This window comes from Herpailurus yagouaroundi, unplaced genomic scaffold, assembly GCF_014898765.1.
Source record: "Herpailurus yagouaroundi ecotype Mexico unplaced genomic scaffold, PumYag 139, whole genome shotgun sequence".
In the NCBI taxonomy this organism is placed as follows: domain Eukaryota; kingdom Metazoa; phylum Chordata; class Mammalia; order Carnivora; family Felidae; genus Herpailurus; species Herpailurus yagouaroundi.
In genome coordinates this window covers 57,127,068-57,154,302 of record NW_024412394.1, presented here as the reverse complement: position 1 = coordinate 57,154,302, position 27,235 = coordinate 57,127,068, and the positions used below count along the sequence as shown (strand labels likewise).

The window sequence follows — 27,235 nt, the reverse complement described above, 5'->3', positions numbered from 1 at the left end:
GATTGCTAAACCCAAGCTGACTAAAAGTGTACTCACAATATAATCCGGCATAAAAATAAATAAAATTCTCTATTATCACAATAGCAACAATAATGTACACATAATAGATTGTGGATGAATCAGCTATTCTAATTCTAGTTCCAAAAGAAAACAATGATTCATTTAAAAGTCGATGTTTTGTCTGGTGTCACATTGGGATACTGCTGATTCCAGCATTAAAATATAAAGCATCCACCAAAAAGGGTATTTTTTAGAACATATAAAAATCCCTATACTCAGAGGTGATAAAATAATGTCACTCAAGAAATTATCAATGGCTTCCAAAATGCTTTTGAAAAAAATGATGAAAAACAGAACTATGGATTTAATAATACATTTAGCCAGGTTTTTTTTTTTTTTTTTGAGAAGCTTGTTATCAAGTAGACTACTAAATATTGTACAAAGTGCCTCTTCAATCCTGTGTCCAAAACAAATTACTGAATTGGAATTTTCATGAATCTAATAGATATTATTTATCTTTAAACTTTGTGAGAAATGCAGGTGTTTTCTTCTATAACTACATGCCAATATTGTCAACCTATGACTGATATATAGCATCTAATGTTTTCAGCTCATTCTCTTAAACCCCATTTTTAACAACCCTCGATTCCAGAGGACCTGGAAGTCAATAATCTATTGACTCGACTAGATTTTTATGGTCTTCATCCTTGTGTCCCCACTCACCTGTTTACACAGCTTACCTTCCTCAGTTCTATTTACTCCCCCACATACACTTCAAATTCCCTCACTCCTTTTCAATTCATTGTAACAAATAGCAATACAACCAAACTGGTTAAATCCAACTCCGTCTCTTCCGGCACGTACATTTGTACTGAGTATGGCTGGAGAAACACACACACAGAATGCTTCCTGAACTCACATTACATTTATAATCACAAACCTCAACTGTGTTCTGGGTGCTCAATGGTACTATAGTTCCATTCACTCTCTTCATCACCTACAATGATGATTTACTCAGATCTCCTCCTCCTAAAATTCTCCAGTTGTTCCTCCTTCATGTTCGCTCTCAGCAACCACCCTGCTTTCTATTTCACTGAGAAAACAGAAACTTATTCAAGACAATTTCCACAAGCTTATTGAATTTTCTTAATTCTGGCAATCTGCTTTTGACTATATATTCTGCCTTTTCTGCTATTACTGTGGAAAGTCTTGATTTGGTCCATTGTTACCTCTTTGCCGTTATCACCCGTCCCTTCCTTTCCACTGCCCCCAACCCAGCTCATTATGTTATAACCACATTGGCCTTTCTGTTGCTCCTCCAAAAAACGTAGCATGTTCCCAACTCACGCCTTTGAACTGCTCTTTCATTTGCCTCTAATAGTTTTAGCTTGAATAGTCACATGACTTGTTTTCTTCTTTCCTTCAGGTCTTTAGTCACCTGTCACCTACTCAATGAGCAATTCCCTGAATATCTTGTCTAAAATTGTACATACGCAGGGGAGCCTGGGTGGCTCAGTCAGTTAGGCGTCTGACTTTGGCTCGGGTCAAGATCTCACCGCTCATGAGTTCGAGCCCCACGCTGTCTCTGTGCTAAGAGCTCAGAGCCCAGAGCCTGCTTCAGATTCTGTGTCTCCTTCTCTCTCTGCCCCTCCCCTGCTTGTGCTCTCTCTCTCAAAAGTGAATAAACATTATAAAAAAATAAAAAAAAATAAAATTGTACATACACACACACACACAGACATACTCCCTATATAACTACTCTGGCTTTTCTCCACTGCCTGTATCATTATCTCACATACTACATACCTAAATATTATTTTCTTTGAAATACAATTTACATAGTATTTTGTTTATTATATATTTCACTTATTTAGAGTGTAAGCTCCACAAGGGCAGATGTTTCTTCTTTGGCTCTATTCACTGCTGTGTCCCCCACACCTATAATAGGGCTGGAACATAATAGGTGCCTTTGAACATACTTACTGACTGATGATTTCATTTGAGTTTAAAGCAGTCATCTAATCATAGTAATTGAATAATTCACTCAATATACAATATCCTACAAAGCAGGGTTAGAAACAATATAAGAGAACCTCAATTATTTTACTTTTGTATTGCCTCTCAAGTTTTAGGAAAATATGATCTTTTGCAATACAAAATTTCTATTTTTACATTATCAAACATGCCTATTTATTCTTTTCTGGCAACCGGATTTCCATTTTTGTTTAAGAAGGCTTCTCATAGAAACCCAGGTTGAATATGTAATCTAAACTATATGTGGAGATTCTTTTTCAAACCATTTGGAATTTATTTTGTACATGCTATATTATAGCAGTCCAATTTATTGATTACTTATCCTATCTATATAGACTCCTATTTATTTAATCTCCCATATACAGTTTAAATCATTTTATCTAATTCCCATAATAGTTCTGTTTGGATTCCAAAAGCAATTTTATTAAACTTAATAATCAATATTTAAAGAATTGACATTTTTACCATATTAACTCAAGGCTAATAAAAGAGTTGATTCATAATTCTCTAGTTTATGCTCCTCTTATCAGGTTTTGGGTAGATTTCTGTTGCTGCTTATATTTTGTAACAATTTCAATCACAATGGAATTGTATTCCTGGGTATGGATAAAATTCAGATATAAAACAATCTTTTTCTAGTGACTCTTCACCCCAATTTATAAATTATTAAATATTTCACATATATAAAAGAATGCACCAGGCTAAAAAAATGAACCTTTTTTTCCAAAAACATTTGAAACTCCCTGTATTCCTTTACATGCATAACTAACCCTTGTCTTCCAACTCAAAGGCATCCACTTTCCCAAATTTTGGATTTATTAATTTTATGGCTCTTCTGATAGCTTTATGATGTTTCTATTTATGGGTAAGATACATTGCTTAATTTGAAATGGATTCAAACATTGCTTAACAGGAATAATACCACATGCATTTTTCTGCAACATGGTATTTTTCAGTGTTTGTCACTCATATTGTTCTGTATATCCGCAATTCTTCAAGTTTTCACTGAAGTATACTATTGCACTATAGTATTGCACTACATTACAATTGCCTTAGGCATTTTATAATCATTCTCTGTGGATAGATATTTAGCATATTTCTAAATTTTTGTCAAATTATAATGATGATTTTGCTTTTACAAATAATTATTTGATGAATATTATTTTATATGTGCCCTGGTTGACAAATGTATATATCCATGTAACTTCAAAGTCAATCAAATTATAGAACATTACAATTTCCTCAGAAAGTTCTCTCATTATTCTTTTCAGTGACAGTCATTGCTCTGATTTCTATTACCATAAATTAATCATGTATGTTCCTGAACTTCATATAAATTAAATCATACGGGCATGCCTGAGTGGCTCATGTGGCTAAGCGTCCAACTCTTGATCTTGGCTCAGGTCATGGTCTTGCAGTTTGTGGGTTCGAGCTCCATATCCAGCTCTGTGCTAGAATGCAGAGCCTGCTTGGAATTCTCTGTCCTCCTCTTTCTCTGCCCCTCCCCTGCTCATGCTCTCTCTCTCTCTCTCTCTCAAAATAAATAAACATTAAAAAAAAAAAAAAGAAACATATGGTGATGTAACGTTTAAGAAGAAATCATACAAAAAGTATTCTCTTTTATGTCTGGCATTTGTATGCAGCTTCATCTTAGCTAATAATAATAACAACTACAACAATAATAACAATAAAATAATAATAATTTTAAAAGATTTTTGGAAGTTTCAGTAATTTGTTGCTTTTATAGTGCTGAGTAGTAATCCACTCTGTGATTATATCAGAATTTGTTTACAAATTCACATATTATGAGCCATTTGCTGATTTTAGGTTTTAGATATCATGAATAAAGCTTCTACGTATACCCTTGAACAATTACTTTATGACTATGTTTTTAATTCACTTGGGTAAATACATAGGATTGGAATTGTCAGATAACCTTCCTAGGTAGTTCTAACATTTTACAACTCCTGCCCCCAGCAATTTAAGAAAGTACCTATTGCTCTGAAACTTTGCTAACAATTGGCATTATTAATCTTAATTTTTTGATGTTCTAATGACTGTGAAGGAATGTCCGAATGTCCCATTGGGCTTTAATTTGCATTTCCCTGATGGAAAACAATTTTTGATAAAATTTTCATATTCTTAGTAGCTTGTACATCCTATTTTGTGAAAGGTTTGCTCAATATTTTTAAAACTTATTTTAAAGGGTAAAAGCCTTTCATTTTAAAGGATTATGGTTTTCTTTGATTTTTAAGTGCATTTTACATATTTGAGATTCATATCTATATTTAACCCAAGTCTATGTGTTGGTTTCTATTTTGTTTAGAGTATATTTTAAAGAACAGATTTTTTTTTGTTTATTTTGAAGTGCAAATATTTTGCACAGTATGCAGTCCATGATGTCATCAGAAATGAAAGTATCTGTCATATTTTGCAAAGGTAAATCTTTATTTACCTTTCTAAACTATTCAGTAGTCATGCCTAGTTTTTGGAAATTTTGTATTTTCAGGGACACTAATTATCCTTTCTATCATATATTTTCATGAAGCTATACCTGGTGTTATCTCATAATTTTGTACCTATGATATATAAAAGTATATGCATGTTATATATATGTATATATTATGTTATATGAAATAAATATGTAGTTATCTCTTTTACATTTTTTCATCCTTTTTTCTTTTACTCACTTTTATTTTTAATAAATCCTATGAGATATTTCCCATTACAGCTCTTCCTTGACTTACAGTGGGATTGCATTTTGATAAACCCCATCATAAATTGAAAATGCATTTAATGACACCTAATGTACAGACCATCATAGCTTACTAGCCTGCATTAAACATGCTCAGAACACTTACATCAGCTTACACTTGGGCAAAATCATCTAACACAAAACCTATTTTATAATAAAGTGTTAAATATCTTATTGAATTTATGGAATACTGTACTGAAAGTGAAAAACAGAATGACTGTATGGGGACAGAATTACTTTAAGTGTATCAGTTATTTACCCTCATGATCATGCGGCTGCCTGGGGGAGCTATGGCTTACTGCTGCTGTCCAGCATCACATATCGTTCACCCTGGAAAGTATCCAAATTCAAATTTTGAAGTATGGTTTCAACTAAATGCCTGTTGCTTTCTCATGGTAAAGTTGAAAAATCCAAAGTTAAATCACTGTAAGTCAAAAATCATCTGTATACTGCAGATGTTAAGTAGTCTTGATTTTAAATGTTACTATTTTCTGTATTCTACTTTCTTAATTTCTATTTTTAACTTTAGGATGGTCTCTTTCTACTTTATTTTGCAGTTTTTTTTTAATTTGTAAAATAATTTATAATCTTTTTCTTTTTTGTTTATCAAGATGTTAATGCATTTTCCTTTGGTAGGACTTCTGCTATGTCTTTACAATTTTGTCATAAAGTGATTTTTTTTCTTTTTGTATTTTCCACAAAATGAATTGCATTTTTTATATTTTTATTATGCTTTATTTATTTGGTAATAATCAATAATGAAACCTGAAAAAAACTTTTTTGTTTTAAAGTTTTCAACGTTTTCTTCTGCCAAGTATGGTCAGATTTTTGCAAATTTTTCAGAGCACCCAAAATAAGTATCTTCCCTTTTCAAGAGACATAAACTCCAATATATAGAGAATAAGCAATTTATTTTGTATGACTATTTTTTTCCTCTCTCTCTCCAAACCTGATAGAGGATAATAGAAATATCCGTTTAAAAACAGATTCAGCTATTTTGTGCCTTGTCAAATACAAGATCATGGCATATCACCTTTCTAACTGGAGTGTGTTATCAGAGCTTGGTATCTTTCTCATTTTCAGGCTTTTAACCCTGATTGCAATATGTCTGATATGACCACTGACATTTTACCTTCTTTACTTTTGTCTAGTGTTTCTTTCCCCATCCCTCTTTTTTTTTTTGTCTTCTAATGAGAAAATTCAGTCTGTTTCTGCTTAATGTTGTTTTATAAATTTGACTTTGTTGTTTTGATCTTAATTATATATTTCTTAGGTACCAAATTTTATTTTGTTTTCATTTGATCCGTTTTCTTCCCTACTTGTAAATTTGAAAGTAATACCACAAGTTATCATGTAATTGATATTATTCTCCTTTTCTTATTTACATAATCAGGCATATATTTCTCTATCATGATTAGAAAAGAATATGCTAGATATTTTCCCCACTCAGATGCACTCTTATGTACATCAAAATGCTTTACTTTCTTTTATCCAAGACTTAGCCCCCACTGCAGTAAGATTAACTCAGAGGAATAAAATCCATTCCTTTCACTCTTCTCTCTTTTTCTGCAGAAAGAAGAGACATTTGGAAAAATTTTACTTCCTTACTTCCTTCCCCAGCTTATTCTCATCTTCAACCATAAATTCTATGTTTTGTTGAGATGGTTACATATTTCAAATTTGATATCGTTATTAAAGTTTCCTTTACAGACTATCTGTCCTTTCTCAAGGATTTTAATATAGTGTTTATATTATACACTCCCATTTATGCATTATATAAAGCAAATGGTAAATTTGGATGAAACAGTATAAGTTTTACTGATCCCAGTATCTCCCCTCTTCTTTGTCATCCCCTTGTTGAGGTTTCTCTAGTGTTCATTTCATTTAGAGCTTTGAGTTATTCCCACAGAAGCGGTACATGGTTATATTAGTGATATTCTTGTATATCTTGCATATATTCAAGTATCTTTCTCCCACCGTCACAATTATATAATAATTAATATAATAATTGATTATATAATAATTCTATATAATAGAATTCTTTGGTGGGCACATAATTTCACCAGAAATATGCATTTTTCCAAAGTTAGTATTGAAAAACTGAGCACTTTGGAATCAAAAGTCTAAGCTTTTAACATAGCACTATTTTCCTCTTTATATCTTTCTCCTAATACCTTTAATAATCAGTTATAAAATTACGTAAAATAGAATTGCAATGTCAACAAAATAATAAAACTAGTGTTTTAATAAATGATTTAAACCAAAACATGAAATCACCTAAAAAATAATTTAGTTTTATTACTAAACTTTCAGCTTTATATTAGTATATTACATATAGTAATACAAAATATACTATACTGTACAATGTATACTATATAGTAGTATAAATATAATATCACATGATCATGTATTATAAAATATATACTTCATTATTATATTATAGTTTTTATTTTTGTGTTACTGTAATTTTCACAATATTATTTGAATAAAGAGACCTAAATTTCTCTTAGATATAAAATTTTAAGAAGTATCTATTCTTTGTGCTAAACAAAATCTGAAGGAGAAATTTCCTGAAACTGATATACTATTTAATAGCAAAATGGCAAAATGATCCTAAAGTTCACCTGCGAAGTTTACTTGTGAGAATAGATGTATTAATCAGCACTCATACTTCATATAATAATCCAAAATTATTCCATAAGAATAAAGGTGTTTGGTGATAAAATAAGAACTAGAGGAAATTCTATCAGTTTACTTTTCAATTCTCTAGATGGGATCGACTCCAAACGTAAATGAAGAAATCATAATAGAAAACTCCAAGGATTTGAGTTTGGTCAAATTAAGTATGTCAAATATATATAAAAAATGAAAAGGTAAATGATACTTGGGAAATTTATTATAAATATAAAAATACATCTATAATATTAATATATAATAAATTCTTGTTAATAAATAAGAAAAAACCTAATAGCTCAGTAAGCTATTATGATATGAGAAGGGTACAAATGCTTAACAAGCATATGAAAAATATTCAACCACATTTGCAGTTAGATTAATGCAAATTAAAACAAAATACTCTCTTCATTCATTATCAACAAAAATTTTTCTACTAATCACTTTTTTTTTCAGTATTACTCACAGTAGGGTAAGGGGAAACCAAGAATTAGGCATAGTCTCAAGGTACTACTACACATTTCTATTGAGATAATTCTGCTGGATATAATTATGTTTTATGTTCACAGTTACATTTTTGGGAATTTATTTTGGGGATGTATGTGGTGAAGAAAAAACAAAAATATATGAACGAGAATACTGATTTTAGCATTAGATAAAGCAACAAAACACTGTAAATAACCTCAAACCCCGAGTGTGGGAAGGATTAAATGTATTTTGGTACAGACATTGGTTGAAATATCATAGAGACATTTAAAATATTTTAGATTTTTAATATGATGGGAAATTAATAAAAACTAAAGCTAACTTTAAAAAATGAGAACATATGCTCAGTATTTAGATTTGCACTTTAATAAAAACAGTATATACAGAGAAAAAAGACAATATACTAAATGTTAGCAATGATTCATACTCAAGGATGTTATTAAAGAGGTTTTCATTTTTCTTTTTAGACATTTTTCCATATTAGAATTTTGCTACAAAAAGCCATTCTTTTATATCAGAAAAATATTTAACATAAAAATTATCAATACAAAGTGATTAGTGGCAAATCATGGAAATAGATCAGCATCTAGAACATAGTAGCTGTTCAAAAAATATTCATTGAATGGATTAGCACTCAATATCAATTCTCTTAAATTTTGTTGTCTTTTCTCTTTCTCAACCTTTTGTTTCCTTATACTTTTTTTCTATACCCTGATCTTAGATTAACTTTTCCACAATCACTCTAACTGCTTTTGTAATATTGCTCATTGTTTGTCATCATTTTTGTAAATGATTTAACTAACAACAGTAATAAATGGATGAATTTTGTATTTTGTGCTGATATTATCAAAGATGAAAATCATGGCCCATTTTTGTGTACATAATTCAATGTTCAGGAAAAAAAAAAAAAGTGCCAAAGGGAAAACTGAGGCCAAGGGCCAAGTATAGTCAGAGAATGCATAGGTATTTTGGAAGTTTTGACTCTCTAAGGAAGATGGGATGAACCACTGAAGTAAAATATCCTGGTATCTGAATTCCTAATCTTCACAGAATAAAGTGATGAAAGAAATAGCAATGAAGAGTGATACCACAAGTTGAATGTTTCTGTCTCCCTAAATTTATATGTTGAAACTGGTCTCCAATATGATGATATATGATGCAGACTAAGACCAGTAAGTTTTAATTTTTTAATATGATCAATTAGAAGTATTTTGCTTTGAGCTTGACTTTGATGGAAAGTTAAACTACCAGATTCAAATGGATTATAGACAGGCATGTAGTTTTGGTCTTTCCTGTTTTTTATTTAAGAATGGCAGGGGCGCCTGGGTGGCGCAGTAGGTTAAGCGTCCGACTTCAGCCAGGTCACGATCTCGCGGTCCGGGAGTTCGAGCCCCGCGTCAGGCTCTGAGCTGATGGCTCAAAGCCTGGAGCCTGTTTCCGATTCTGTGTCTCCCTCTCTCTCTGCCCCTCCCCCGTTCATGCTCTGTCTCTCTCTGTCCCAAAAATAAATAAACGTTGAAAGAATGGCAGAACACCAGGGCTGCCTGGGTGGCTCAGTTGGTTAAGTGTCTCAACTCTTGATCTCACCTCAGGTCATGATCTCGTGGTTCACGAGTTCGAACGAATTCCGCATCAGGCTCTGTGCTAACAGCGAGGACCCTGCTTGGGATTCTCTCTCTCCCTTCCTCTGCCCCTCCCCTGCTCATGTTCTTTCTCTTTCTCAAAATAAATAAATAAAACTTAAAAAATTAAAAAAAATTAAAAAAACGAATGGCAGTATACCAGAATTTTCTGGCTTTGGGTACAATAGATTAAATATATCCATAAAAGCAAGACCCCACCTTGCCAAAATACAAGGCAGTTTGGGAAAAATAATCCTTAGAGATGTTTAGAAATTTTCTTAAGTGTCTTCAATAAAATCATAGCTAAAACATGAACATTGAAGTTTACTGCAGACAAAAAATATTTATCAAATGTTTTCGGCCCCACTTACCAAACACAGATAATTGATTTCAGTGCAGATGTGGTTTTTGGCAGTGCCTAAGCTGCAAATTCTTAATTATGTAGGAAAGTTGAGCCTGAAAAGTAAAACAAAGAAACATGTGCAAACTAAATGTCAAATGTAAAAGTAAACTTGTTTTATGGAAAACAATTGGTATTTCTCATTTTATCAAAAAAGAAGCTTACAAACTGATCCATATACTATTTCCTTATAAATATAAACCCCCCATAATCATTGCCTTTGGTTTTTCCCTTAGCTGTTCAAGTCTGAATTTGACAGATGTTGATTAAATGTGTCTATTCCACTTACAAAAAACAGATTCTTTTAATTGCTGGAATATACCAACAGATATTCATAACATTATCATTCCATCACAGTACATAATGATATTTCTTTTAATTATCATTTTCATGTTGATATACTCTTTAACTTTTTTCCCCATTTATACTGGTATTACTTAGGCAATGTAATATGCTATAGTGGTTTTAAACTCAATACTTATTAAATTAATTCCCAGTTGTCTTCATAAATACTCTACAGTATTAGAAGGCTGCATACTACCTAAGCTATAAAATAATAATAGAAGTATCTAGTGAAATACCTTTTATATTTTGCAAAATTATTTAAGACACTTAATGCCACCTGATGGCATCTTTATAGAAGATTGCTACTTTTAAAAGAATCTAAAAATACAGTAAAAGGCAGGAATATTTTAATTTTGTGTGGCATGCATCAAGTAGAAATATGACTTACAGCTATATTTCAAAGATTTCAAAATATGCCCAATTTTCATCCCTTAATAATACTCCTGAAATAAAAATCTCAAAATATTGTATAAAACCTTACCCTTTATTTAAAGAGGGAAATGTGCTGATGTATGTGTGTATATGTATAAGCAACCTAGAGTGTGAAAGATTGTGAGAGAGAAAAAGAAAAATAGAGCAATGGAAATCTGAAGAAAATAAAAAGAGAGAAAGAAAGAGAAGTCAAATGAAAAAAAAACATTATATCCACTTGTATGTAGGAAAATTAAAGTCAAAGCAGATTAAACAAACACACAAAAAATCATTGCCTAATTCATCTGTACATTTTATTTTATTTTATTTATTTATGCTTCTTGACAGAAGTCAGAATTTATCACTAAATGACCCAGACACTGGCCTAATATAACTTTTCATCCTGTTTTGAAAATTCAACAATCCACAGGTATCTTTAGACTTGAATCCTTTTAGGGCCCAGAAACAACAGGCATTCCTTATGTTGTTGAAAAAGAAAAGATTCACCATGAGTCAAAAAGGAAATGAATGTAGAAAAGAGGGCAAAGAATGTCACATGTACAGCTTGCCACCGTTGTTGGGCCTATTTTCCTTCCATTGGGTCAGTGACCTCAGTGCTCACTACTGTCAAGTAAAATGGTCTGAGCAACACCTGTTTTCGCCAAACCCTTGACCCTTACTCAGCTGGCGGCATTGACAGGACCTCATGAAGTGCATAGTAATGGAATCAAGGAAATGGGCAGCTGCCAAGGGAATTGAGCCATACTTTTTGACTAGCCACTTAAACAGTATCTCTCAACTCATTTATAATGGAGAGAAATGCATTTTAAAACTGAAGATAGTATTGCTTAGCCTAAAAAGCTTTAGATTGAGTTTCAAGATATCACAGCTTTATTTACTGTCACATGTCAGCCAATAACCTTGTAAAATATTTGAGCTTTTCTGCAAAAGCAGTCAGATTTTTTTTTTCATTCCCAAGATTTATTGTGGTAAATATTGCTTCTACTATGTCTATGACAGATATGCATCCCGATTTATTTGGCCTCTACCAGGGATCTTGTTATTTCCCCCACTAAAATAAGAAAGTCCAGTTCTATTGGGGCATCTCCTGCTGTCATTTGTGACCTAGAAAAGGCAACCACAAGGGAACTTTTCAACAGGTTGGATATTTTATGCCTTTATTCTCTTATCTGGGCAAGTGAATTTCTAAATCTGGGCACAGCTGATATACTAAGATAATCCCTTCAGCAACAACCCAAGGATATCTTCAATCTCCTGGTCTAGATCATATTTTTCTTGAATTCCAAGTCTTTCTATTTCTTGGCTTATTTCTTCATCTGTCTTTCTGTTACTCTTGTGAAACTAAGCTTCTTACTCAGGCTACTTTAAAAATTGTCTCTTTATCTTAGGTTTTCAGCAGTTTTCTATGTAGTACTTGTTTTTAGGTGGTTTTGTTTTTGTTTTGTTTTGTTTGTTAACTCTACTTGGAATTTACAAAGCTTGTGGATGCCTGATACAATTTTTTTTCTGTCCAGTTTGGAAAACTCTAAACCAATTACCTCTTCATTACTACAGAAAAATGGGTTTTGCCCCATTCTTTTTCTCTTATCCTCCTATAACTTCAATTACATATGTGTTAGACCAGTTAGCCATGTTTTGCATATTTTTTACATTTTTACTTATTTTCTATCCTTTGTTTTTTCTTTGCTTCAGTCTGGATATTATCTTCTGTCCTCTCTTCCAAATTGTTAATTCTCTCTTAAACTGTGTCTATTCTGCTGTTAAGCCCATCTTTTGTATTCTTAACTACATTTAGTATATTATCCACCTCCAGAATTTATTTTTCTATTTTCAGAATTTTTATTAGATTATTATAATTTCAAGTTCTGTGAATTTTTGTCTGATATGACCAATATCTAAGTTTCCTATAGATTAGTTCTTTTTTTCTCTACATTTTCAGTTAATTAACTTTTACATGCTTGATGGTTTTTAAAAATGTTTTACATGAGAAATTAGAGAGATAATTGGAAGTTCTATATGATGTTACTTTCTTAAGAGAGCATTTATTTCTACTACTGGAAAACAATTAGGGTAGGAACTGATCATTTTAATACAGTGTGAGACTGAATTGATTCAGAGGGAAATTTTACTCATTGCGGTGTCTGGTCTATTTCTTATTCACCTGTATTCAGATTTTTGTACCTCAGTTTTAATACATCTCCTAGAGGGAAACAATGAGCCACGTTTTTTTCCTCGCAGATTTTATAAAGCTACATAGAAATTCTAAAATTTCAAACAGACAGTTTCTGAACTCTACTCAAAGAAGTGAAAGAATAAATGTTCCTTGAAACATATCATTTTTAGGATGGCTAAACTATCAAGAAAACACACTAGTTTGGTTATTTGGGTCTTATGGATACGGATGTAAGTCCTGGGCGTGACTTATATAAGGTACATGACATAATTTATCTAATAAATATTTAAAAAGTGACTTCTCTCTCAGGAAAGCAGTCGTTTGAAAATAAATAACAATATTTTTATGTTACACAACTATTCCAAATTATGATGAAAGAGGAGAATTAGAAATGGAGAAATTAGAAAAGACTACAAAGAAATTAAGAGCCTTTCAAATTGATGTCTTAGCAGCAATATTGCAAGAAAATCCTTTTTTCTAGCTCGATATCATTGCATCAGGCTCAATAACCTCTCCCTGCATAGGAAAGGCTGAGATCAGAGAGAGAATAGACAGGAGTAGGTAGGGGCCAGCATCAAGCAATTCTCCAGCCAAGGAGCCAGATCCTCAGCCAGCACTCTCACCTTCACAGCCAACTTGATTAGAAGACCTGAAATGTGTTCAAGAGGGCCTAAAACTCACCCTTTCAGGAATGAGGAAGTTTGACTTTGAGAAATAATGCAAAGAAGAATCAACACAAAAAGCAGCCTGCTGCTGCATTGGGAAAATAAACCAGGGCAGATTAATATAGAGCAGAGGACAAGAAAAAAAAGTGTTAACTCTGCCACCATTACAACAGACTAGTTGTGTTTTCTTAGAATCTCCTACTCAGTTAAGTGCCAGAGTGGAAATGAATTTACAGAAAGACCAAACTGTATGAAAAAGGCAGTAATGACAAAACAGCAGCAGAAGCTATAATCGAGGCAAGAAATCTTGAATTTAGAAACTGAAGTTAAACAAATACAGTGGAATCAGAGACAATACAAAACTAGAATGTTTTTAGGGGCACCTGGGGGGCTCAGGTCATGATGTCACAGTTCCTGCAACCGGCTCACTGCTGTCAGTGCAGAGCCGGTCTCTGCCTCTGCCTCTCTCTCTCTCTCTCTCTCTCTCTCTCTCTCTCTCTCTCTCTGTCTCTCTCAAAAATAAAAGATAAAAAAACTTAAAAATATATATAAAAAAAATAAAACCAAAAAGCTCTTGGAAATTATCTTAACATCCGGCTTTGTTTTTTTTTTTTTTTTTTTTTTTTTTTTTTTTTTTTTTTAAGAAAAGGAAGAAAGAAGGAGAGGTGGAGTTTTACCTTTAACTGATCACATTAGTACACTATTAAAATAAATCGCCTGTTCAAAATGAACTGTAACTCTCTAAAACACAATTATTTTAAAATGTGTCTTAATTAACTTTTGAAAACCCAGATATAATATCATTTTCATCTTTCTCTCAAGATAAAAGCTTGAGATAAATGAATTGAGTGCCTTTAACATTTTTAAGACATTTTTTATATATTTACCATAGACATTCTAGTTCCAGAAATTTATCTTAGCTTCTCGTAAAATACAGAGGTTGTGACAAAGAGATGTTCTTCACAACATTGTTTATGACTCATTCACTCATTCAACAAAAATTTCATTGTACTTTCAGTGAGCCAGGCAGTGTGACTGCTATTTAGAAAAAAAACTTAAATGCCATTAAAAGAGTAATCGTTAATTATGGTACAGGCATACGATGAGCCATTATGCAGTTATTAAAATGATGTTTATAGAATATTTAATGACTTGGGAAAATGTTAATGATTTAATACTGAGTAAGAAACACGCTCACAAAATAGCACTCACCATATTATCAGAGACATGTAAAAATTGCATTAAAAATAAAGGAATACTCCAAATGCAATAATTTCTTTAGGTGATGGAATGATGGATGCTCTTCGACCTTGTGTTGCTTTTTATAAGAACATGTACTCATTTAATAATTGTTAGGAAATAAAGATTCAGATTTTGGTAAATTAGAAATATCAGAACCAGACCCAATTAACCACCTGATCAGAATTTTATTCCCTAGGTGTAAAGATTTGATTGAATTGAACAAAATCAGGATACTCAGACAGCTTTTACAGACATGCTTGCTGCAAGGCACAATGCTCGGGTTTGTGGATTACTTGTACCCTTGTTTTACATTCTTAAAACAGCTTGTATTCTTTTTTTTTCTTCAACATTTATTTGTTTTTGGGACAGAGAGAGACAGAGCATGAACGGGGGAGGGGCAGAGAGAGAGGGAGACACAGAATCGGAAACAGGATCCAGGCTCTGAGCCATCAGCCCAGAGCCCGACGCGGGGCTCGAACTCACGGACCGCGAGATCATGACCTGGCTGAAGTCGGACGCTAAACCGACTGCGCCACCCAGGCGCCCCAACAGCTTGTATTCTTAATAGCAAGCAGATAGGTTTAAGGTGTTCTGTTAAAAGGGGCACCTGGGTGGCTCAGTCGGTTCAGTGACCGACTTTCTCCTCAGGTCATGATCTCGAGGTTTATGAGTTGCAGCCCCGTGTCGGGCTTTGTGCTGACAGCGCAGAGCCTGGAGCCTGCTTCAGATTCTGTGCCTCCCTCTCTCTCTGCCCCTCCCCTGCTCACGCTGTCTCTTTTTCTCTCAAAAATAAAGAAACATTAAATAAAAAAGATGTTTTGCTAATAATCAACGCAGGTTTAACATGTTTCTTATATCGATTTATGGATTTCTAATTTACACACAAATGCACCTATTTTAAGTGTACATTTTGATGAATTCTGACAATCATATACAGTAATGCAACTGCTCTAATAAAAGTATAGAATATTTCCTTGATCCTCAAAAGTTTCTTTCTGTTGTGCTGCTTTGTAGGTAATTCTTGGCCCCATCCCTGGCATCTGGCAAATACTGACCTTCCATCAGATTTGCCTTCTAGAACTTCTCCCATTGGATACTCTTTCCTGATTTGTATAAGATTAATTGATCATATAGTTGTGGGTTCATTTCTGCATTTTCTATTCTCTTCCATTGATCTATGTGTCTATTTTTGTGCCAGTACCATATTGTTTTGATAACTACAGCTTTGTAATATATCTTGAAATCCAGAATTGTGATTCCTCCAGCTTTGCTTTTCTTTTTTCAAGACTGCTTGGCTATTTGGGGTCTTTTGTAGTTCCATACAAATTTTAGAATATTTGATCCTAGTTCTTAAAAAATGCTATTGATATTCTGATAGGGATTGCACTAAATCTAAAGCCTGCTTTAGGTACTATAGACATTTTAACAATGTTGGTTTTTTTTCCAATCCATGACTATGGATTATCTTTCCATTTCTTTGTGTCATATTCAATTTATTTCATCAGTGTTTTATAGTTTTCAGAGTACATACAGGTCTTTCACCCCTTTTTAAGGTTTATTCCTACGTTTCTTGTTATTTTTGGTGCAATTGTAAATGGGATTGTTTTCTTAATTTCTCTTTCTGCTGCTTCATTATTGGTGCACAGAAATGCAACAGATGTCTGTACATTGATTTTTGTATCCTGTGACTTTACTGAATTCATTTATCAGTTCTAGCAGGTTTTTGGTGGAGTCTTTTGGGTTGTCTATATATAGTATTGTGTTATCTGCAAATAGTGAAAGTTTTACTTCTTCCTTCCTGATGAATGCTTTTATTTCTTTTTGCTGTCTGATTGCTGTGGCCAGGACCTCCAGGACTCTGTTGAATAGAAGTGGTGAGCACGAACATCCTTGTCTTGTTCCTGACCTTAGGGGAAAAGCTCTCAGTTTTTCCCCATTGAGGATGACATTAGCTGTGGGTTTTCATATATGGCCTTTATTATGTTGATGTATGTTCCCTCTAAACCTACTTTGTTAAGGGTTCTTATCATAAATGGATGTTGTACTTTGTCAAATTATGTTTGTACTTTGTCAAATGTCTATTGAAATGATCAAATGGTTCCTTTTTTTATTAAAAAAATTTTTTTTTCTAAATGTTTTATTTATTTTTGAGAGAGACAGAGGCAGAATGAGAGTGGGTTGGGGCAGAGAGAGAGGGAGCCACAGAATCCGAACCAGGCTCCAAGCTTCCAGCACAGAGCCCAATGTGGGGCTCAAACTCACAGAGCTGTGAGATCATGACCTGATCCAAAGTCAGACGCTCAACCAACTGAGCCACCCAGTCGCCCCTGATCAAATGGTTCTTTTCCTTTCTGTTACTGATGTGATGTATCACATTGATTAATTTGTGAATATTGAACTACCCTAGCAACCCAGGAAAAAATCCCACTTGATCGTGGTGAGTGATTTATTTTTCATGTATTGTTAGATTCAGTGTATTAGTATTTTGTTGAGAAATTTTGTGTCTATATTTATCAGGGATATTGGTCTGTACTTCACTTTTTAGTGGAGGCTTTATCTTGTTTTGGTATCAGGGTAATGCTGGCCTCATGGAATAATTTGGAAGTTTTCCTTCCATTTCTAGTTTTTAGAATAGTTTCAAAAGAATAGGTATTAACTCTTCTTTACACGTTTGGTAGAATTCATCTATAAAGTCATATGGTCCTGGATTTTTGTTTTATGGGAGTTTTTGAATACTGATTCCACTTCTTTGATGTTTATCAGTATGTTCAAATTTTCTATTTCTTTCTGTTTTGTTTTAGTAGTTTATAGGTTTGTAAGAATTTATCCATTTCTTCCAGGTTGTCCAATTTGTTGGCATATAGTTTTTAGTAGTATTATCTTATAATTGTTTATATCTCTATAGTGTTGGTTGTTATTTTTCCTCTCTCATTTGTGATTTTATTTGAGCACTTTTTATCTTGATAAGTCTGGCTAGATGTTTATCAATTTTATTGATTTTTTTCAATGAACCAGCTCCTGGTTTCACTGATCTGCTCTGTTGTTTTGTTTGTTTGTTTTTGTTTTTTGTTGTTGTTGTTAGTTTCTATATCATTTATTTCTGCTCTAATCTTTATTATTTCCTGCTTTCTGCTGGCTTTAGGTTATGTTTGTTGTTGTTGTTGTTTTTTCTAATTCCTTTAAGTGTAAATTTAGGCTGTTTAGTTGAGATTTTTTTGTGCTTCTTTTTTTCAGGTTTATTTATTTATTTATTTATTTAATTTTATTTTGAGAGAGAGAGCACAAGCAGGGAAGGGCAGAAGACAGGAAGAGAGAATCTCAAGTAGGCATCAGGCTATCAGCGGAGAGCCCCATATAAGGCTCCATCCCATGAACCATGAGATCAAGACTTGAGCTGAAATCAAGAGTTGGATGCTTACTGACTGAGGCACCCAGTAGCCCCAAGATTTTTTGTGGTTCTCGAGGTAAGTTTGTATTGCTATAAACTTCCTTCTTAGGAACACTTTTACTGCATCCTAAAGGTTTTGGACCATTGTGTTTTCATTTTCGTTTTTTTTTTCCGTGTACTTTTTTGTTTATTTTTATTTCCTGGTTGACTCATTCATTGTTTAGTAGCATGTTATTTAACCTCCATGTATTTCTGATCTTTCCATATTTTTTCTTGTGGTTCACTTCCAGTTTCATAGCATTGTAGTCAGAAAAGTTGCATGGTCTGATTTCAATCTTGAATTTTTTGAGGCTTGTTTTGTGAGCTAATATGTGATCTATTCTGGAGAATGTTCCATATGTACTTGAAAAACTGTATATTCTGCTGTTTTAGGATGGAATGTTCTGAGTATGTCTGTTAAATTCATCTGGTCCAGTGTGTCATTCAAAGCCATTTTTTCTGTGTTGATTTTCTTTTTATATGATCTCTCCACTTGATGCAACTGGGGTGTTAAAGTCCCCTATATTATTATATTATTAAAGATTACTTATATATTTGTTATTTCCTGTATTATGTATTTGGGTGTTTCTATGTTGGGTGCATAAATATTTCCAGTTGCTTTATCTTCTTGTTGGATTATCCCCTATATTATTATATAATGTCCTTCTTTGTGTCTTGTTACTGTCTTTGTTTTAAAGACACTTTGTCTGATATAAGTATTACTACTCTGGCTTTCTTTTGACATCCATTGTCATAATAAATGTTTCTACATACACCTTTTTCAATCTGCAAGTGTATTGAGGTTTAAAATGAGTCTCTTATAGGCAGCATATAGAGGGATCTTGTTTTATTATCCATTCTGTCACCCAATGTCTTTTGATTGGAGCATTTAGTTCACTTATGTTCAAGGTAATTTTTGATAGTTATGTATTCGTTGTCATTTTGTTATTTCTTGTGTGGTTATTTCTGAAGATTTTCTCTGATCTTGTCTTGTGTTTCACTCTTCCATAGGTTGCTGATTTTCTTTATTGCTATAAATAGATTTCTTTTCTTTATTTTTGTTTATCTATTATTGGCTTTTGATTTGTGCTTACCATTAGGTTTGTATATAACATCTTCTTCATATAGTAGTCTACAATAAGTTGATGATCATTTAAGTTTGAGCCCATTCTTTTCCCTCTCCTCCTCACATTTTAGGTATATGGTATCACATTTTACATCTTTTTACTTTGTGAGTTCTTTGACTGATTTCTCACAGAAATATTCATTTTACTGCTTTTGTATTTCCTACCTGTATACTGCCACTTTTGATCTCTCCTTTCCACTCCAAGAGTCCCCTTTAATATTTCTTGCAAGTCTGGTTTAGTCATCATGAATTCCTTTAGTTTTTGTTTGTCTGGGAAACTCTTTATCTCTTCTATTTGGATTGTTAACCTTACTGGATAGAATATTCTTGGCTGCAGATTTTTTCTATTAACTCTTTGATTATATCATACCTCTCCCTTCTGGCTTGGAAAGTTTCTGCTGAGAAATCCCCTACTAGCCTTATAGGTTTTCCCTTGACAGTTCCTGTCTTCTTTTGTCTTACTGCTTAAAAATTTTTTTCTTTATCACTGTATCTTGTCAGTTTAATTACAATATGTCTTGGTGTGGATCTGCTTTTGTTCATTTTGACGGGAGTTCTCTGTGCCTCCTAGATCTGGATATGTTTCCTTCCCCAGATTAGGGAAGTTTTCGGCTACTATTTCTTCAAATAAGTTTTCTGCCCCCTTTTTGCTCTATTCTTTTTCGGGGATTTCTATAATATGAATGTTATTATGTTTGATAGAATAACTGAGTCCCCTAAGTCTATTCTTATTTTGCATAATTCTTCTTCTCTCTTTTGTTTGCCTTGATTACTTCCCATAACTCTGTCTTCTAGATCATTAATTCATTCCTCCACTTCTTTCAGCTTGCTATTCATTGCATCAAGCCTATTTCTAATCTCCTTTATTGCACTCTTCATCTCTGATTGGTTCTTTTTTTATCTCTCTGTTTGGGGTCTCACTGATGTTTTCTACTCTTTTCTCAAGTCCAGTGAGTACCCTTATGATCATTGCTTTAAATACTCCATCAGGCATGCTACTTGTATCTGTTTTGTTTGGATATCTGGCAGTGGCCTTGTTCTATTCTTTCATTTGGGACAAATTTTTCTGTATTCTCATTTTGTCTAAAATGTCTAAGTCTCCGTGCCTGTTTCTTTGTGTTAGGCAAGTCAGCTACATCTCCTTTTCTTGAGGATAATGGCCTTATGAAAAAAGAAGTCCTGTAGTGCCCTGCCATGTAGTGCTGCTTGTTTTCCAGAGCCCGGTACTTCTAGGAGTGTCTCCAATGTGTGCTGTGTGCACTCTGCTGTTGTGTCCTGGCTACTTTATCCTTCAGGCCAGTCCTCTGCAGAGGCTCTCTTTGCCTGTTGTGGCAGTGTTTGGTACCCATCCTGAATGTGGCAAGTTTTCACTAGGTGTGGTCTGGTCTGCTTGTGAACTGAGATCTATCACAGTGCTATGGAAATCAAGGCCCTACAAACTCCCACTTAAGAAGACCTGGTGTAGGCAGGGGTTGGGCCAGTCTTCAGGGGAAGGGGACTGCTGTGCAGGGACTGAGACAAGTGTGGCTGGAAAAAGCAGTTGCACTTGACTGCAGAGGGGGCGGGGCTTGATGTAAACAAGTTAGGTATGGAGTGTCCACCCTGTGCTGGTTCCCACCAGTGTCTCTTTGCTTAAGCTGAGGGTCGGGGAAGGGAAATGGCACTAACCAATTCCTTTGTTTTGAGGGATCTCTCCGTGAACTCTGTCTCTCTGGGACATACTTGCTCCAAGATGAGCAACTAACCTCCCCACTGTGTGTCCTATGCACTCTTCAGATCACTGTTTCCACACTGTATGTCCATGGGCTGTTTCCCTGCCTTTTCTCTAAGAGCAGCCCCGATGTCCTCTGGGCTCTATCCCAGCCCCACCCACTGACCTTTAGAACTTCAGGCTTTAAGCCCCACTATTAGAAGAACTCACAAAATTCAGTCCCTCTCCCTTTCCAAGCCAATTGCTATGGAGTTTTGTTTTCCTGGTGTGCTCCCCCAAAGTGCCAGTCTGTCTCTCACCCTCCTCTGTGACCACAGCTGCTTCCCCACTGTTGTAGCCACAATCTGTTTCTCTCCCAAGCCCCATCTCCGCACTTCCTACCCTCTTCCATGTGGCCTTTTCTCTACATTTAGTTGTAGAGTTTGTTCTGTCAGACTTCAGGTCAATTTCTGGCATATTTAGGATGATGTGATAGTTATCTAGTTGTATTCGTGGCAGGCCCAGAGTCCTCTTACTCTGCTGCCATCTTCCAGCCTCTGCTGAGGAAAAGATTTAAATTTTTTTTTAATCTTTATTTTTGAGAGAGAGAGAGAGAGAGAGAGCGAGCGAACAGGGACAGGGCAGAGACAGAGGGAGACAGAATCTGAAGCAGGCTCCAGGCTCTGAGTTGTCAACAGAGAACCCGACGCGGGGCTCAAACTCATGGATGGTGAGATCATGACCTGAGCCCAAGTCTGATGCTTAAACAACAGAGCCACCCAGGTGCCCCTCCTGAGGAAAAGATTTTTAACAATGGGAAAATCTTGTAGGTTCACTACAATAATATGCATATTACTATTCAATAAGGAGTCTTTTTTAACCTTTATTCACTTTTAAATAGGCTCCATAAAGGTTTAAATTAATAAATACAATTACCAGTTCTAAAGTACATTTGTCTATTATTCATTTTAAAAACTAATCAAATTTTTGATAACATCTGTACATATTTAAGAAAAGGTATTAAACTTGTTAAACCAATCAGGAATCTGAAGTGAATAGTTATTACACAAAAGCTTATATGTTTTAAATTAAGTCCCAAACTCCTACTGTGTAGTCTTCTACAAACCTCTGGTGAAAACATTATTTTTCCTCAAATGAGAAACTCCAATACTCATGAAAAAAAATGGTTTCATTTTTCTTTTCTTTTATTTAAAAATCAAGTACTGGACACAGAATTAGACACGGTCCCTGCTTAGTGAGTTTCACAATCTACAATGCCAGCCTGATTTTCTTTCTGCTCCAACTCTATATTAGAACACACACTTGATAGGAACTTGCTTACTACTGCTAAGATAAACTCTTGTGCCCTGATATACCTCTGAAAGAAAGTTCACAGTCCTTTGAAAAACCAGGGCCTTGGGCATGCTGGAAGGCCTAGCACAAGAACATATACTTGTATCGGATAAAGGGAAGTTCTGTGTCAGGAATGGAATTCTAATAATGACTTGTCTTTTTCTAGTTTACTAGTTAAGAAAGCTTGCCATAAATATTAGAAAGCCAGGTATACTTCTAAATGTGTGCAAGTTTGTAAGTCTAGCACATTGCCTGGAATATATGAAGTATTTGTCAAGTAGTGGAGCAAATTAAAAATATGCATTTGAAATAAAACATTCTATGTTAACAATAATCCCAATATTCAGACATTGTCTAAAATTATATACTGATTTAATTATAGAATAAAATTCCAAAAATTATCTGTGATTTATCCACATCCACGGTTTTCAAATGGTCTCAGAAGTCTCTGGCTATCATGGAAATTTTTTACACCATTTTCCTGTTTGTTTGTTTTCTTTTTTTTTTCAACGTTTATTTATTTTTGGGACAGAGAGAGACAGCATGAACAGGGCAGGGGCAGAGAGAGGGAGACACAGAATCGGAAACAGGCTCCAGGCTCTGAGCCATCAGCCCAGAGCCTGACATGGGGCTCAAACTCACGGACCGCAAGATCGTGACCTGGTTGAAGTCGGACGCTTAACCGACTGTGCCACCCAGGCGCCCCCTGTTTGTTTGTTTTCTATCAGAAAATTTAATCTTGGCTGTACTTAGGAAACAATATAATGAATGTACAGGAAGAATCTGTACTTGTTTAGTCTAGGGGAAAAATATATCCCAAATACTGAGGTCAACAAGTTACTTAATTCACTCAACAAATATTGTTTAAATGCCAGTTGAAGGCACATGAAGTTGGGGAGGGGAAAGGAAGAGAGATGACAAATAAATTAGTATATAATATATCAGGTTGCAGACTGGGTTTCACTCATTGTGATCACTCAATGCAATCTTGCAACCTCACGATTTTTTAAATGAGGAAACTGCAAACCAGAGATGTCATCTAACTTGTCCTGAAGCCATGCAATAGTATGGTAGTAATTTAACCAAGGTTTTTTTGAACATGGAATCCCTTGCTGTCTCCAATTATTAATATTAGGGAAAATAATAAGAAGATAACTACTACGTTTATAAATTATAACCAAGAAGGAAGGAAATGGAGGGGGAATGGGAAAGGACTTTAGAAGTAAACATCTATCTTTGTGTGAAAGTCATGAGAACATGCCTTGTATGCTTCCTCCAATGAGAGGGCCCCAGCTACTATACTGTGAAATCCACTGTGGCATTTGCACTGAGGTCACACTTCCAATGGCCTCCTCCTGGCCAATGATGGAGCATAGCAGGGATATTAAGTGATGCTCATTCCTGGGAGACACGGAACTCCTCTGATGGCTGACTTTAGCTTGAAGACTCCCTGAAGCTGCTGAAATTTCCTTGTCATTCTCAAGGGCGTTTCCCTCCTTCTCTCTCACATTATAGTCTGAAGATGCTCCCAGCCTTAAATTCTGCCCTTTTATCTCAAAGAAGTGTTTTCTGTAACAAAACAGTTGCATGTTTAATCCCATCTTGGTGTCTACTTCTTGGAAGAACCAGACAAGTAGTACCGAAAAACTGATCTGAGCAAATGAACAGTAAGATAGACATTTGGGACTGGCTAACCCAACACTGGACAGGTAAAAGGGATACCATCCTGGCTAGTATGTGGGCATGGATAATTCTTGGTACAATGTGGCAGGTTAATTGCTAAAGATTTTATCAATGATGACAAGGAAAATGTCCTGGTAAAGCAGAATGCTACAGCAGGTACAATGATGTAAGTGTTTGAAAAATAGTGAGAAATAATGCCTACAAAGACAGCAGACTAGGGCACCTTATAGTAGGATAATGAACGACTGAGGGTTGTTAAAAAGGAGTTCATGGTTCAGTGTCTGAACCCAGAGTTTCAGCTGTAGTTTCCTGTAGTGGAATGCTACACACAATCAAGCGACAGGCTGAAGGGTTACTTATCAGTCATAGAACTCCAGACATGTTTGAATACAATGCCAAGTCAGGTATGTTATGCAAAAATAGGGCATTGGTAGGAAAAAACCTAAGATTCTGAAAAATGGGACAAGGAAATATGCATGGACAACCTTGAAGATGCTGACTACTTAATCCCCTGGCTGCCCCTGTACCCTCAGGATTTGGAAAGATAGTCCATTCTTCTTTAGTTACAGCTATTACTTCTACTGCATAGAAAAATGCTACAAAAGCTTCTCCTTCACAAGGCAATAGGCATTCTCTCAAGAGTTGCCCCAATTTCTCTTCTGGTTGCTGGGCCAATAGCTAGGGTTGAAAAAGAGCATAACCTGGCTGGGAATATGCCAGGCCTAATAAGGGAGGAGAGAGACCAAATACTTTAAACATTTCAAGAACTAGCTGATATATTCTGACAAGAGTGAAGAAAGGATTTTGGATTAGATATTGAGGGCAATAGAGGGCACCAGAATGTATGGATGGAAAAGCAAGAATTTGTTGCCTTAGATGTATTTTCTAAAGACAAGGAATATAATATCCTAGCAAGGACTCCAGGCAATAGGGCAAACTTGCTGCTGGGATGGATTTTAAAGATCTATAAAAAGTGATGGCCAACTCTAAGCAAAACAAAATGCAAATATTGCCCTGGCAGATAGAAGAAGAAATAATGAGGCTGAGGGAAGTGAGCATGATGAATGGACATGTTATATAAACTAGAAGACTCAAGAGAACATGCCCTTCACCAAGGCCATCAGAACTATGCTAGTCAGTAAGGCACCAGAATAACTATGAAACTCAGTGATCATTCTTTACAGACTAGGGATGATGCTAGGAGGGGCAGTTACAGATCTAGGCTCTTGAACATCCATGGTGGGTAATAATGCCCTCCCTCTAAATAATAAAAACCAGGTTATGACACTTAATTGCCAGCCCAACTACATAATGACAGGTAATGTTGGAGAGAAAGTCAAAGGATTTAACCTACAAAGTTGTGTAAATGGTTAATACAGCATGGAATTTTTACAAGCAGAAGAGATGGGAAGCCAACAAGACTTGCTGCTTGACATCTAAAATTAAAAAAACAAACAATAAACAAAAATGCAAAAATAGAGGAGCAAGAAAGTGTGTGGTAGAAAGTCCAGCCCCACCATCTGGGCCATACAATACTTTCTAGTGTTGAAGAATCCAGCAGACCCTAAAATGTTGGAAAATATGCAACGTGGAACTTACTGGCAAGTTCCAGTGGAAGAATCACAATATAGGCCCTTGATTCTGGAGTAAGGCCAGGCATAGTAGAAAATTATTCTTTGAGAAACATCTCTTTTGTGTTCTTGGATTTTGGTAAACACAGAACACTTAACCATGGAAAATATACTGGCCATGTACCTAAAACTGCCCATCATGAGCTTAATTCTGTTTGGCCAACCAAATCATAATTATCAGACAGGGTCAGACATAGTCCACTGGTCATGAGAAAGTAGCCCAGATCACATGTCACACAACAGACTGATACTAGTGTTCTTCCCCTGGCTTGTACTTATGGTTGTCTGGGAGTTCCTGTATTACCAGCCAAATGAGCAGGAAAAAGTCTGAGCTTAACCTTTTGTGGATGGGTTGGCTCAGCATGGAGGTGCAAGTAAAACATGGACAGTGGCTGCATTATAGCCACATTTAGGGGTGGACTTACAAAGCAGTGGAGTGGGAAGAAAATCTTCTCAATGGCAGAGCTGTAGGCAGTGTACTTAGTCACCTATTTTGTGTGCAAAGGGAAATAACCCTAGGAAGAATATATATAAATTTCTGGGCAATGGTTAATAGTCTAACCATTGGAGCATGGAAGAAAAAGAACAAGAACATCAGAGACAAAGTGGTCTGACATACAGGCATGTTGATGGTCATGTAGAAGTAGGCACAAGATATGAAGATTTTTGTATTATACATTGTCTTCCAGAAAGTATCCACAATAGAAAAGGAACTGAACAACCAAGTAAATAAAATGATTCATGCAGTTGCATTCATTATCAGCCACTCATTATCAGCGACTCTGATGGCCATGATGGGCACCCAAATGAAGTCATAGTGGCACAGATAAAAGCTATATATGGGCCCAACAACATCAACTCCTACTTACCACATGTGATCTAATTACTGCTATCTCTGAATGTCCAACTTGCCAACAATAAAGACCAATACTGAGTCACTTATATGGCACTATTCCTTGAAGAATTCAATTGGTTAGTTGACTACATTGCCCATCTACACTCTGGTTTGACTTACAAGGATAGGTAATTTTTCTGGGTGTAGGTTTACCTTTTATGCCTGCAGAACTTTAGTCAGAACTGCTTTCCAGGGGCTAATAGAACACCTGATCCACAGGCATGGAATCCCATATAGCACAGGATCTAATTTCCAGACCCATTTCACAGCAAATGAAGTATGGGAGTGGACCCATGACTAGGGGGTCCACTAATCATAACACAAACTGTACAACTCTGAGTGGCCAGCCTTATAGAATCCTAGAATAGCCTACTCAATGTGCAACTAAGGTACCAGTACTAAGGAAACACCCCATAAGGATGCAATATATTTATCAAGTCAGAGACCCCTATATGGCACTTTGTTTCTAATAGGAAGGATACATGGGTCCAAAAGAGTGGCCATTAATGACTCACTGGAAGATCTGTCCTTCCTCAGAATTTTGAGCTCTTCCAGGGAACACACTAAGAGTTCCATCAAGCTATAAGTTATGGTTACATCTGA

General features: G+C 35.0%; 1 long non-coding RNA gene across 1 annotated transcript in view; it reads right to left on the bottom strand.

The window, feature by feature from the left end:
• The window catches only part of LOC121029811 (uncharacterized), a 281,837-nt gene that overhangs the window by 141,563 nt on the left and 113,039 nt on the right, over window positions 1-27,235 (bottom strand). Inside the window, exon 2 of the long non-coding RNA XR_005789918.1 lies at window positions 9,942-10,026. This is a non-coding gene — a long non-coding RNA (uncharacterized LOC121029811). The remainder of the gene's footprint in view (window positions 1-9,941; window positions 10,027-27,235) is intronic.